Raw genomic sequence first — 12,715 nt, 5'->3', positions numbered from 1 at the left:
GATGTACCGTACAGCAGGAGATACCCAAGGGATTGCAGTTTTTGGATCTAGCGGAAGAACAACAGCAATTAGGGCTCTGGATCTAGCGGAATAACAATAGATCTGGATTGGGATCTGGAATAACAACAGGGGCGTTGGATCTGGCGGAATAACAATAGATCTGGAACAGCAACAGATCTGGAACAACAACAGGTTTGGAATAGAGATTGAAGAGCAGATGGGCGCTGGAGGAGCAAAAGGGCCGGACGAGCAGTTGGGCCAGACGAGCAGAGGGGCCGGACGATGCAGGGGCACTGGATGAGCAAAGGGGTGGCCGGACGATGCATGGGCGGTCGGACGAGCAGGGACGGTGGCTGGACATAGGGATGGTCGGTTTCAAATCAGTGAAGCTTTGATACCATGAAAACTGAGAGGAGCTGAAAGCTTTTCTTTATTTGAGACAACCCAAAAGGAGTTGAATATATAGAGATTACAGTAAGGAAAATAATAAAATCAGAATCTTCTACATATGAAAACGAACTATACAAGGTATACTAGCTATACAAGGTATGTGAGCCTGTCTAACAGAAACGAGGTATCTTTCACTCAATCTACCACTTGAGCTATGGATCAGGGTGTGAGGTTTGAGTACTTCAGAACTGTCAAAAATAACAGAGCCGACATTGAACAGTTGCAGTTTTAGTGTCAATAGTGGTATGCATTGCTTAAATTTCAATACCTTTCCCCCCTCACATATAGCTGCAAACTCATGTTACTTGTTGATTTTGAATCTTAAGTCCGATAAGGGTTTCAAGATAAATCAATTTCTTTTACAGCATGAGTTAGATATCCACTGGTTCAAATGAATCACAAATGCAATTGTGATTTGCTTGGCATTTTTTCTTAGTTGTCAAAGAAAAAATCACATTTGATTGAGAATTCAGAATCGACTCTGCAATAGATTCCAATTCAACTAAATCAGGAAAATGTTTATAACCTTTTATAACTCCAAAAACACCCTAATGAATTAAAAAAGAAGAAGAAGAAACAACTAATGCTCTGAGGCAATGAGAGTTACAAGATTGCCTAAAAATCTTAGAACTTCCTCTCCTAGTGATGGGATTAGTTCACTCTAACATGAAAAGTCCCATTTTGTTAAAAAATTGTTATTCTTAAAAACAGTATAATGGGACAATCACACTCTAAAATCTAAAAGTATTGTAATTTGCAAGTCACAATTCTTTGGTAGAGTGAAATTTGGTGTAAGAAACACCAGAAATTTGTAGACAATATGCTGATAATTAATATGCTGGCGAGGTTGATGTCTGTGGATCTGAGTGATCTCAACTTGGAGATATTGGTTTCTTTAACTATCAGTCATAATCAGCAAATGAAATACAAGAAAAGGAAAAAAGGAAATTACAAATGTGTTCACTTCTCATATTTTGTATGAATGATCTTCTAGTTTCCTAAGCTAATGCAGGAATCTCTTGCTGAAGTTATGCTTGGTGTACTACTTGTCTACCCACGTACTTAGAGCTTGCAACTTATACACCTTGTCAATGTCCGTAAAGGAACATGTACCTGAATTGGTCATGTTGAGGTGGTGAGAAGGGGAATGAAGGCTTGTTTGCTTTCCAAGGATTGGGCCTTAGGCAGGATCAGTAGGCGAAAAAGGGTTTGTTAGTGCAACTGACCACAAATAGCTGGGAGAAGGTTATGATGATGATGAGGATATTAGATGTTTGAGTCTGATTCAGAATGTTATGTTTATTTCTATATGTTAAGGTATGTCACAGTATCAGATCATATTACTTAGTTTTCAAACAAAAGCAAACTGATGTAGTGCAAATTTCACAAAACATGAAGTAACCTGGAATAAATCAGCTAAATGAACGAGTGAAAGTTCTCCACTAGCCTTGAATTTGATGAAGACATGTTCTAATTGGTTCTCCTTGCTCATGGATGGTTCCATGGCTTTTGATGCCTGTTGACTTGTAACTTCAACTTCTCCATTATGCCAAAGGCTTGACACTTTTGGGTTGAGTGTCCATAGACATCCATGTAAAATGGACCTCCACAGTTTAAATGAATATTTTTCTGGTGTTGTTGTATGCATGTTATGGACACATGGCCACAAGCCTTTTAGTAATAAGTCCTTAGTCTTTTTTTTTTTTTTCATTGTTGCTATTATTCATATAATATTTCTAGATGGACCTGTCAGTTGATCAAGTTCTGAGTCTGATAGATTATTTTTGCATTTGGCATTGAGACATGAGTTCTGAGCCTAAGTTACATATCATTATGGTTTGTTTTAACATCAAACAGTGTGAGAACCCAAAATTTTCTTGCTGGCTGATTCTTTGATAAAGGAAGAGGTTCAATTTCTTCGTGTGGCAATGGGGCATGAGGATGAATCTCTTGATGAATTTATTAAAGCACATGATGCATGCCAAGAAGATCTGATGTACTTCCCGGCTCATAATGCTTATGGTCTTGCCAGCATTGCCAACAATAGTGACCAACTTGTGGCCTTGCAAAACGAATTTGAGAATGTGAAGAAGAGAATGGATGATGAGGCCAAGAAGGCCCTGCGGCTTGAGCAGAAGATAAAAGTTCTTACTCAAGGATATCAAGTATAGTGAGAAGTGCTTGTCAAATGTCATGGTAGCCATATGTCATTACCACCATCCTATTTTTGGATCAGAAGCTGGTGAATCATATGGCCCTACTTGTACTGCATTCCCAATATATTTCATTTTCTTCCCTAGGACTAGAGTTGCATATCATTTGGCAATTTGAAACCTATGGATTAATGATAGGCAAAACATAGAGTATTTTTATTTTATTTTCTGCTTATCTTTTTTGTACAAATGGTTCCTGTGTACAAGATCTGAATCCAATCATCCAGTAGGCCATCCCTTGGATTGGCCATTTCCTAAAATGCAAACTGATTGGACAATCGGCAATGCTGACTGTTGGATTGGAGGACATTTCAGGAAGAAAAAGATGGGTGGTCGAAACACTTCGATTGACCTTTTATATAATCATCCATTTTCTTTCCCCATTGTTTCTCCAAAAGAATGGTTGGGATTGTGTGAATGCTGTTATCTTTTGGGGCATGGCCCATCCAAGGTAAAGCCGATGTAATGATTAGTTTGGATCTTTTACACATTCGGCAGGTTTGAAAATTGAGTCACTTCAGCCAAAAAAGTGACAAAGAATAGACCTTAATGATGGTTAGTTTTCCTCATTTTAGAATCCTAGAGGTTCCAGTTGACTGATAGTTGCATATCATTTGAATTTGCAAATGCGGGTAGGAAAGTTATGGTCACAATAGAAGCCACCTACAAGCAGATGGACATTGGTGGAACAGAACTCGAGTGTTTTCAAAGTGGAATTTGCTTTATGTGGTAATCAGTTCCCACTGTTCCTAAGAACCATACACAGTAGCTGTCAAACAGTCTTTATTTATTTGTAGACAATTGCTAATGCTCTTAACTAATTTATTAAGCGTTTTGGAAAACAGAAACAGATCTTGGCAACAATTTTGAGAGAGAATTTGTTGATTTGGAAGCTACCACAGTTTTAGCAAATCATCACCGCCGTAAATCCATGGATTTGTCACCCACCCAAAAAAACAAAAACAAAAACAAAAAAAAAAAAAAAAAAAAAAAAAAAAAACAAAATTTTAAAAATGAAAAAAAAAGTTATTATTTACTTAATACACATATTTTCTCAAAAGCAATAAATGGACTTTAGGACTTGCAAAATCCAAATTCCAAGATCCACATTCCCATTTCCTTAATCCCAAACAGCTCCTAAAGGAAATCACAATCTGATCATTTCAGTCCTTTCATAAATCTGCAAGTTCTCAATATCGTAGTGCATCCAAACGGCCTTAGGAACTGCAAAAAACCACAAACCACTTTAGGACTTACAAAATCCAAATTGTAGACAGCTCCTACGTGCTCATATTCAATAGACACTAACAATTTGTGCTTTTCACTGTAGGAGTCGTTGCCTTGATCCACTCTTTGTTTTTCCCTTTGCTAGCAACAACTTGAATAACCTGATCTTACTCTATCCTTATTTGAGTACATGTTGAGACTAGAGTTTTGAATGTTTGTTCCATCTTTTATGTAACCAAATCTCCCCTGTTTATCAAACAGTTAGAGAAACACCGGAGAGCTGATCAGGAGCTGAAGAAGCGTGAATTGAAGTTGGAATTCTATCTTCAAGAAGCTCGGTCCCAAACACAGAAGCTTCAAAGGGTACGGAATTTTCTGCCTCTTTTTTTTTTTTTTTAGCTTGCTTTCTTCAACTCCTTTTAGATAAGTTTGAGGCTCAACATTGCCTATTGTACATCCTTGCATGTCAATCTAGGCTTTAGTCCAATAATCTTGCAAGGGTAGTTCATAAATGAGGAATTGTATATCCTTGTGCTTTCCTAGTACAAAACTGAAGGGCATTAGTATCATAATTGATCTTCAGGCTAAGGACTTTTTTGGATGAATTCCAAAATGAGAATGCAGAATGAGGCCCCAACCCTACCACATTTTATGGAAGTGCTATAGCAATGGATCTGGTCCGTTATCCTACCATGATCATTCAAGACGGTGATGCACGGGTCCGCTGCCATTTTCCCATCCTTGCATACAGCACCTCTTGTAGTTTTAACTCAAGTTGCTCTCAAAAGTAGTTTAGGCAACTTTTGTAGGCAGAAATGGATGATGGCTAAATGGATGATGCCATTTTCACGTCCTTGCATACTGTTCTGCCAGCTCTTGCTGACAATAATGTTTTAACAGGTGCTTCACTTCCAAGAGGTCAAGTGCTTGCTAAAAAGGTGGTTGAACCCAATGGTGATCACATAGAGGATAAACCAGTAAGTTCCTCAAACTTTTTACTCTTGGATGTCATAAAACAAAGATCATACCATCCACTCATTGGCATGGAAACAAGTTTTATGTAGAATATGTTTAGTATCATTAATATTGAGGTATACATAAAGCTGGTATCTTAGCTTGTGGGCCCAGTTGAATCATACAAGCTGGGATCCAGGCAAAAAGAGCTTGTGGGCCCAGTTGAATCATACAAGCTGGGATCCAGGCAAAAAGAAGGCAGTAAGAAAAATACAACCAATGGCCTATATTCGACGTACATGTGAGACTCACGTGGTGAGTTGGCTGGCCTCAATCTGAAACGAGGACTGAGGCGACCATTTGACGATGACCCATGCACACTCGGGGGTGTTTGTGTCGGGTTCTTATACATGAGGCGTTTGGAATTAGAATTCCTTGGGAGCATATTTGGAACGTTGGATTAAATGGTATGGAATTGCAATAGATGGAATTAACATTGTTATTGTACAATGATTGCATGTCTAGAAATATCACAGTATTTTGACAATCTAATCTCATGCTTGGGATCATATTCTTCCTTTAGAAAAAAAAAAAAAAAAAAAAAAAAAACATTAAGGAAGACCTACATTTGGTGGGCCATGAAAGTTTAATCATTTATCTGATTTTATAACTGATCACGCACTACGCCAAAATGGGCAATTTGCAACGTATTCCGTCGCAAAAATCTCTTGGTTTAATGACGAATTTAATCCGTCGCTAACGGAAAAAGTCCATCGCTAAGCTCGTCTCTCGAATATCCGTAGTCCGACGTCGCAAAATTTAGCTACGGACCAAAATCCGTTGCTAAAATCTGATTTACGACGGATTTTTGTCCGTCGTAACTAGGCAACGGACGAAATCCATCGCAAATTTTGATTTGGCGATTGAAACTGAACAGTAGAAAATTCCCGCCCAAAATACCAAATGGCACGCTTTTCAGTTGATTTTGCGACAGATCAAGTCTGTCGTAAAAGGACTTGCCTCAACATTTTTTTTTTTTCATTTTTTTTAAGAATATGGTGGAAATTAAGCTTTTTTGTAGTCTAATAATTGTTTTTTAATAGAATTTCAGTAGTTTAATTATACATATTTACATCTAAGATTATTTTTAACAATTGATTGAATGCAAAAAGAAAATTTATTTCGTTTTTATATCAAATGAGTGGAATTTTTATTTTTATTTTTAAATTTAAAACTAATATTTAAATGATTTGTAATATCACATGAAAAAGAATATTGAGAAGTTTAAAAATTTCAACAATGTTTGAGAAAAAAATAAAAATCGTGATTTAATAAAAATCTATTTTGTGGGAACAAAAAAGAATATTTAATAAAGTTGATAAATTTGAAAAAAAAAAAAAAAGCATTTGATTTTGAGAAAAAATAATATCCTGAAAAAGAAAATTAAAAATATTTTAAAAAATGTGAAACTTTTCACAATGTTGAAAAATGAAAATATTTTTAAAAAGAAAATGAGTTTGAAATTTGAAAATTAAAAAAAAAAAAAAAAAAATTGTGAAGTTTAATAAAAATTGACAAGTTTGAATAAAATGCTTTTTAAAAAAATGGAGAAGTGAAAAAGAATTGAAATTTTTTAAAATAAAATGATATTAAAAAATCGATACTTTATCAAAAAAATAAACATTTTGAAACGAAAAATAAATAAGTTGAAAATTTTTGTGATTTTGAAAAATAATTGAAAATGTTCAAAATTCGAAATTAAAAGAAAAAGTTATTTATAAAAACACTATGATTTTGAAAAAAAAATATATAATTTTTAAAAAATTGAAAAGTTGAAAACAACATGATGCTTTTGAAGAAAAATAAATCGGCATTTTGGAATCTTTTGGGAAAAAAATTAAAAATTGTGAAAATTTAAGATATTTTGAAAATAAAAATTCAGAATTTGTATTTTAATTTATTTTTTGAAATATTTTATAATAAAAATGATATTTTGTTAAAAGTTTTCAAAGAAAAATTAAGAGAAAAAAATATATATTTTGAAAAAAAATGTTATTTTTAAATGGAAATTGAAATTTATCTGTGAAAAAAAATATTTTTTAATAAATTATTAGGCACATCCACTAATTGAACATTTAACCGTTTTTGGACAATCGAATTAGTCCCAAATTGAAGAGTAAATAACTTCATATGTTTAAATTAAATTTTACTCAAATTGTTGATCAATCTTGTATTCCCAATACCTTTCTCACATGTAGCTAGCGTGATTGGGACGAGTAACTAGTCAAATTGAGGGTATTGATCAATAAAATAAAGTGAATGGACTATACATATAAAATGGGCTAAATATTATTGTCAAAATTGTGACTCAACTTATTGACCTCGCAAGAACCTACGAATTGATATTAATAAGTTTTCTGGGCCCCATCGTGATGTGTGTCGAACATCAACACCATGCATTTAATGTGTCCCCTTTAGGTTATGAGATATCTCAAAAATCATCCATAAACGAAACTCAAGTGGGCCATACCATCTAAAACCATGTCAAGACATCTTAAAAAATATAAAAGCACTTGGTGGGGCCCACATGAGTTTTGGATGCGGCTAAAACTTGGTCTGACCCCTCATCCAAGTGGGACACACATAATGAGTGGGTTGGATATGTGAATCACATTTAGGCAGGCCCAATATATGATTATGAATGTTTTAAGGAAACCCCTCTCCACTACATTTAGGTGAGTTACTCATTACCCTTACCAGAGTAAACTCTGTGGGGTCCACCGTTATTTATTTATTTTATCCACTCCATTCAACCATGTTAATAGATATTTTGAGGTCTAAAGAACAAAAAGGAAGCATATCCAAAGCTCAAGTGGACCACACCGCAGGAAATAGTGTGATTGGACCTCTATCATTCAAAAATTCTTGGAGGCCATATAAGTTTTCGATCAAGCTGATGTTTGTGTTTCTCTTCATTCATATGCTTTTGATATTATGAACATGTTGGATGGCAAATAAACATTACTGTGGGCCCAAGGAAGGTATCAATGGTGGAAATCATTATTCCACATTGTTTCATATGGCATGGTCCACTTGAGTTTTGGATTTACCGAAAATTTGGAATCAACCCACACCGTTCATTCATTTTTCGAGATCATTTTAGAGAATTATCCAAAAAATGAATCATATCCAAAGATTAAATGGACCACACCACAAATAAGGGGAACGGATTGGATACTCCCCCTGACACCAACCAATGGCTAGTCGGTGCTCTGTGGGCCCCACCATATGCGTTTCATCCATGCTGTCCATCTATTTTTAAAGATCATATTTTTAAAGATCATATTACGACATGAGACCAAAAATGAGGTATATCCCAATCTGAAATGGACCACATTACAGGAAACAGTGTTGAATGAACGTCAACCATCAAAAACATTTTGGAGGCCATAAAAGTTTTGGATCAAGATGATTTTTGTTTTTCCCCTTCCTCTGGGCATGTATGACCTAATAAACAGATTGGATGTCAAATAAATAGTACAATGGGCTTTAGGAGGATTTTAATGATGGATATCCAATCACTATTGTTTTCATGTGGTGTGATCAACCTGAGATTTATATACCTCTCATTTTTGTAATAAATCTCTAAAATGATCTTTAAAAATGGATGAACTTAGTGGATGAAATACATACATCTCGGTGAGGCCCACTCGAGCTTTGGATCAGCCTCTTATTCCAGTTGAACGTAATGGATCAAATAAATGGTACAGTGGGCCTTAGGCGTTCAATCCCCACTGAATCCTGTGGTGAGGTCCACTCAAACTCTGGATTAGCCTCTTATTCTGGCTCATGGTCTTAAATTATGCTGTAAAATAGATGGATGGAGTGGATAAACCCGAAGAATACACCGTGGACCCCACAACGTCTACTCAGTACACTATGCATACTCAGGGGCGGAAGCAGAAGCAGATTGCGTAGTGAGTAACTCACTATGCTTGGGGTACTGAGTAAACTCTGTGAGATCCACCATGATTTATATATTTAATCCACTCCGTCCATCCATTTTAAAAGATAATTTTAGCTCTTTAAACCAAAATTGAAGCATATACAATGTTCAAATGCATCACACCAAAGGAAAAAGTTAAACTGAACGTCTACTGTTGAAAACTTCTTGGGGGCCACAAAAGTTTTGGATCAAGATGACAAATAAGCATCACTGTGGGGCCTAGAAAAGTTTCAATGGTGGAAATCATTATACCCACTTTTTCCCGTGGTATGATCCACTTGATTTTTGGATATGATTCAATTTTTGGATCAACCCATTAAATTAGCTGGAAAAATTAATGGACGGCGTGGATAAAATACATACATTCCATGTGGGCCCAACTGAGTTTATTCAGTACAATAAGAGCATACTGAGTAACTCAGTACGCTATCTGATTTCTACGCCAGTGCTCAGCTGCGCACAGTTCACACCGAACTCTTGTGAACTTTTTGATGACTCATCATACGTGATGTAAGTCCAAAATCTGAACGGTCCACATGATGCAACATCCAATTAAATCCCCAGGGCCCAACTTTTACTTTGATCCAAAACTTTTGTGGGCCATGGAAAAAGAAAACTGTTTCCTCCCTTGATTTGCATCTCTCTTTCATATGGTTCGTTAGAGTATTAGATCAGGGTGAAAATTGGTCCATGTAAGTTTCATGGGATGCCACATCACATGGACCGTTCGGATTAGACACCCATGACACGTGTACAAAGGTTCGCACGTGCGCGAGTGAGCATTCCTAAAGTTGAAATGCCCTAACTTCTTTCCTCTCATCCGTCTCTCTCTCGCACCTACTCAAGTCTCTCCATATCCCTCTCGCACTCCTCTCTCTCTGTCTCTCTCTGGATCTCTCCCTCCTCTCTCGCTTCCCGCTCTCTCTCTCGATCTCTCTTCCTGCTCTCCCTCCTCTCTCTCTTCCCGCTCTCTCTCTCTCTCTCTCTCTCTCTCTCTCTCTCTCTCGATCTCTCTTCCTGCTCTCCCTCTCTCATTCTCTCTCTCTCTCTCTCTCTCTCTCTCTCTCTCTCTCCACCCATGCTCTTGTTGTCGTAGCCCTACCCACGCACACCCTCTCTCTCTCTCTCTCTCTCTGAAGCTCGGTTGAGGTATTTCTCACTCTCTCTCTCTCTCAATCTCTCTCAATCTCAATACTGATTTAGGAATTTGGGAATTTTAGGGTGGATTTATCAATGCATATGGCTAGGAAGTGCTTATGAGCAGCGCTCAACACAATGCCCTGATGACTAGGATTGCTCATGCAGTCGATTTTCTAAACAAGCTAACCATCTATGGAGATGACCAACTAGATGGACACTCCACTGGATTGAGTTATTGCAGATCAATTCATTTGAGCATCCAAATGCACCTGCAAACGTAAATTTAGATACCAAATCATGAGTTAATTTTGATTTATTTCCTCTCTAGCCTTTCTTAAATTACTGATGAAGGCATTGCCTTTTTTTGTGATTGGTTCATATTTAAAGATCCTTCTAGTGTTATTGTTGTTGCAACCCAGGCTGAAAATGTAAAGATTCTTCTTTTGTAGGTCACAGATATCTGATGTGGTTAATGAGGAAGTCTACAAGCTGGATAAAAAGTTCAGGAAAGGGAATCATGTTTGAGTTCGTGTTCTTGGCTTTAGGCATCTAGAAGGATTGGCAATGGATGTTTTCTGTATGTTTTATTTTTTTATAGTAATTAATTTTTCTATCACTTTCCATGTAGTATATGACCTTTTGATCTGCTCGGGGCATTTTATCTCTATTTTTTCATCTATTTCATTATTTATTTATTTATAACTTGATTATTTCTTCATCTCTATCTTTAAAATCTCTTTACCATATAAACCTTTACTGTTGTCTTGTAAAGCACACTGAACCCTCCATTCTCTGCAGGTAGAGCAACTCTTTTAAGGATCAGAGCATCCTAGTTGCATATGATCTATTGGAACACTTCTGTGAAATAAACCTTCCTTATATTCAGAGACATATAATTCTATTAGACCGCATTGCTATTTTACTTTGTAGTTTGTGAATTTTAATTGGTCAGCTTTTGTTTCATATAGACATTGAATTGGAGCAGCTAGTCTTCCCAGCTTTGTTAATATAGCAGTTAATAAATCCATTTAATTCATTTTAAAAGTTTGGAGAAAGAAATAATTGACCGATTTAATCTGTATATGTGTGTGCATGGATTGTTTTTATTTTTGTTTTGAACATTTAGTTAGCTTTTGTCTCTAGTTAGATTCTTCTTTCTTTTTTTTCTTTTTTTTGTCTATTCCCATAAAACTAGTTGTGCAGCCCGTTTACATCCCTACATTCAAGTGATGTGCAGTTTGCTTAGGACTTCTTTAGTTGATAGGTAGAATGGCTTTCTTTCATATTTCTTCTTTGGGTCCATTTCACATGACCTGCATTGCATTGCTCATGTAGCATGGATACCACGGGCCTCATATGTGGAGATGATCTAAACTGCCCATCTGCTTGGTGCTGTTGGGGATGGGGCATGGTACAAAAATCATGTGGAGTGAATCATCCTAATGATTGATTGGAGTTAAAAATGAACCTTTGACGATTTATGGTTTTTGTTTTTTTTTAACTGTTTACATTTCCAGCTAGACCGTTTTTGTTTACTCTGGTTTTTGTGTCATGGCTTACCTGTGGTATACCATGGCAGATGGACCATTCTAATCTCAAGCCTAGACAACTCACTTAATGAGAATTCTAGCCAATTCATTGTGAAAACTATGTGAAAAGATAATATGCTGATTGCAGTATGAGTTAGTAGAAATACCAGAAAGTCAGAAATGGTCTGATTTCCCATTAAGACAATCTACAGTAGGCTTAGATCCTTTAAATTCTTGATGGCACTGATGTTGGATTATTTATTTATTTTTTATTATCATCAAGAATATAATTAAGACCTGTTTGGTTGACATGAAAATGATTTAATCCCATTTTATGTGATATCTAATATATATTTATGATTAATGAAAATAAGATGAATTCATTTTCAACCATCCACCAAAGATGCTCTTAAACATTATGTACAAGTATTCAAAATTTATATCAACCTAATCTTTGTAGCATTGCTCAGTTTCATTTTCCATTTGAAATATGTTATAAGTTTCATTTTTAATTTTGTTGCTTGCAGCTGAGCATCATTGTTCTACTGATAAGAACTCTAGAAATCCATTTAATTTTAGCCCAGTCTTTTTTCTACTAGGAATTTTAATCCACCTGAGAATTTTATTTTATCTACTTGGATTTCAACCCACTCTTTTTTCTCATTAGTCCTTGCAAATTTCCAAACCATTCACTACTTAAGTTCTAAGGCTCCTTATGTAGGAGAACTACAATTGATACATGCAATTTTTGTTTCTTTGTAATTTGGATTTCACATATTCACTGGGGGAAAGAAGGGATAAATAGCAAAGTTTAGCATCGCTTGTTCTTATTTGTTGACCTGGAATCATATTCCTGACATATATATTTCTCGCTGTATCCATTAAAACCGGTCTCTCATGTACCTTCCCCCTCTTAATTAATAGAGATTTTTTTTTTCATGACATTAAAATGATCTTAAAATATTTTCTTCAATTTTTTATTCTTCATTATGTTTTTTCTTTCAATTTTTTATTTGCTACATGATCCAATCATGCTTCTTCAAACTATTTGCAGGACGAAATGCCATTTTGCAAGGAATTTTCCCACAAGTTTTTGGACTCTTCACAGTGAAGCTTGTAGGTGTGCCAACTTCCCATATTAGTTGTTTATTTCTTTTATTATCTTTTATTGTTTTGAAGATTGGAATCTCATTGGT

General features: G+C 35.7%; 2 long non-coding RNA genes across 2 annotated transcripts; both read left to right on the top strand.

The window, feature by feature from the left end:
* Positions 1–2,217: 2,217 nt before the first annotated feature.
* On the top strand, positions 2,218–5,046 carry LOC131256220 (uncharacterized). The gene is made up of 3 exons (XR_009176672.1): positions 2,218–3,392; positions 4,152–4,253; positions 4,791–5,046. It is a non-coding gene; the product is annotated as an uncharacterized LOC131256220 (long non-coding RNA).
* A 4,839-nt stretch (positions 5,047–9,885) lies between these two features.
* LOC131256219 (uncharacterized) lies at positions 9,886–11,469 on the top strand. The gene is made up of 2 exons (XR_009176671.1): positions 9,886–9,999; positions 10,440–11,469. It is a non-coding gene; the product is annotated as an uncharacterized LOC131256219 (long non-coding RNA).
* The last annotated feature ends 1,246 nt before the right edge of the window (positions 11,470–12,715 follow it).

This window comes from Magnolia sinica, chromosome 9 (assembly GCF_029962835.1).
Source record: "Magnolia sinica isolate HGM2019 chromosome 9, MsV1, whole genome shotgun sequence".
Classification (NCBI taxonomy): Eukaryota; Viridiplantae; Streptophyta; class Magnoliopsida; order Magnoliales; family Magnoliaceae; genus Magnolia; species Magnolia sinica.
This window is presented reverse-complemented; position numbering and strand designations above follow the sequence as displayed.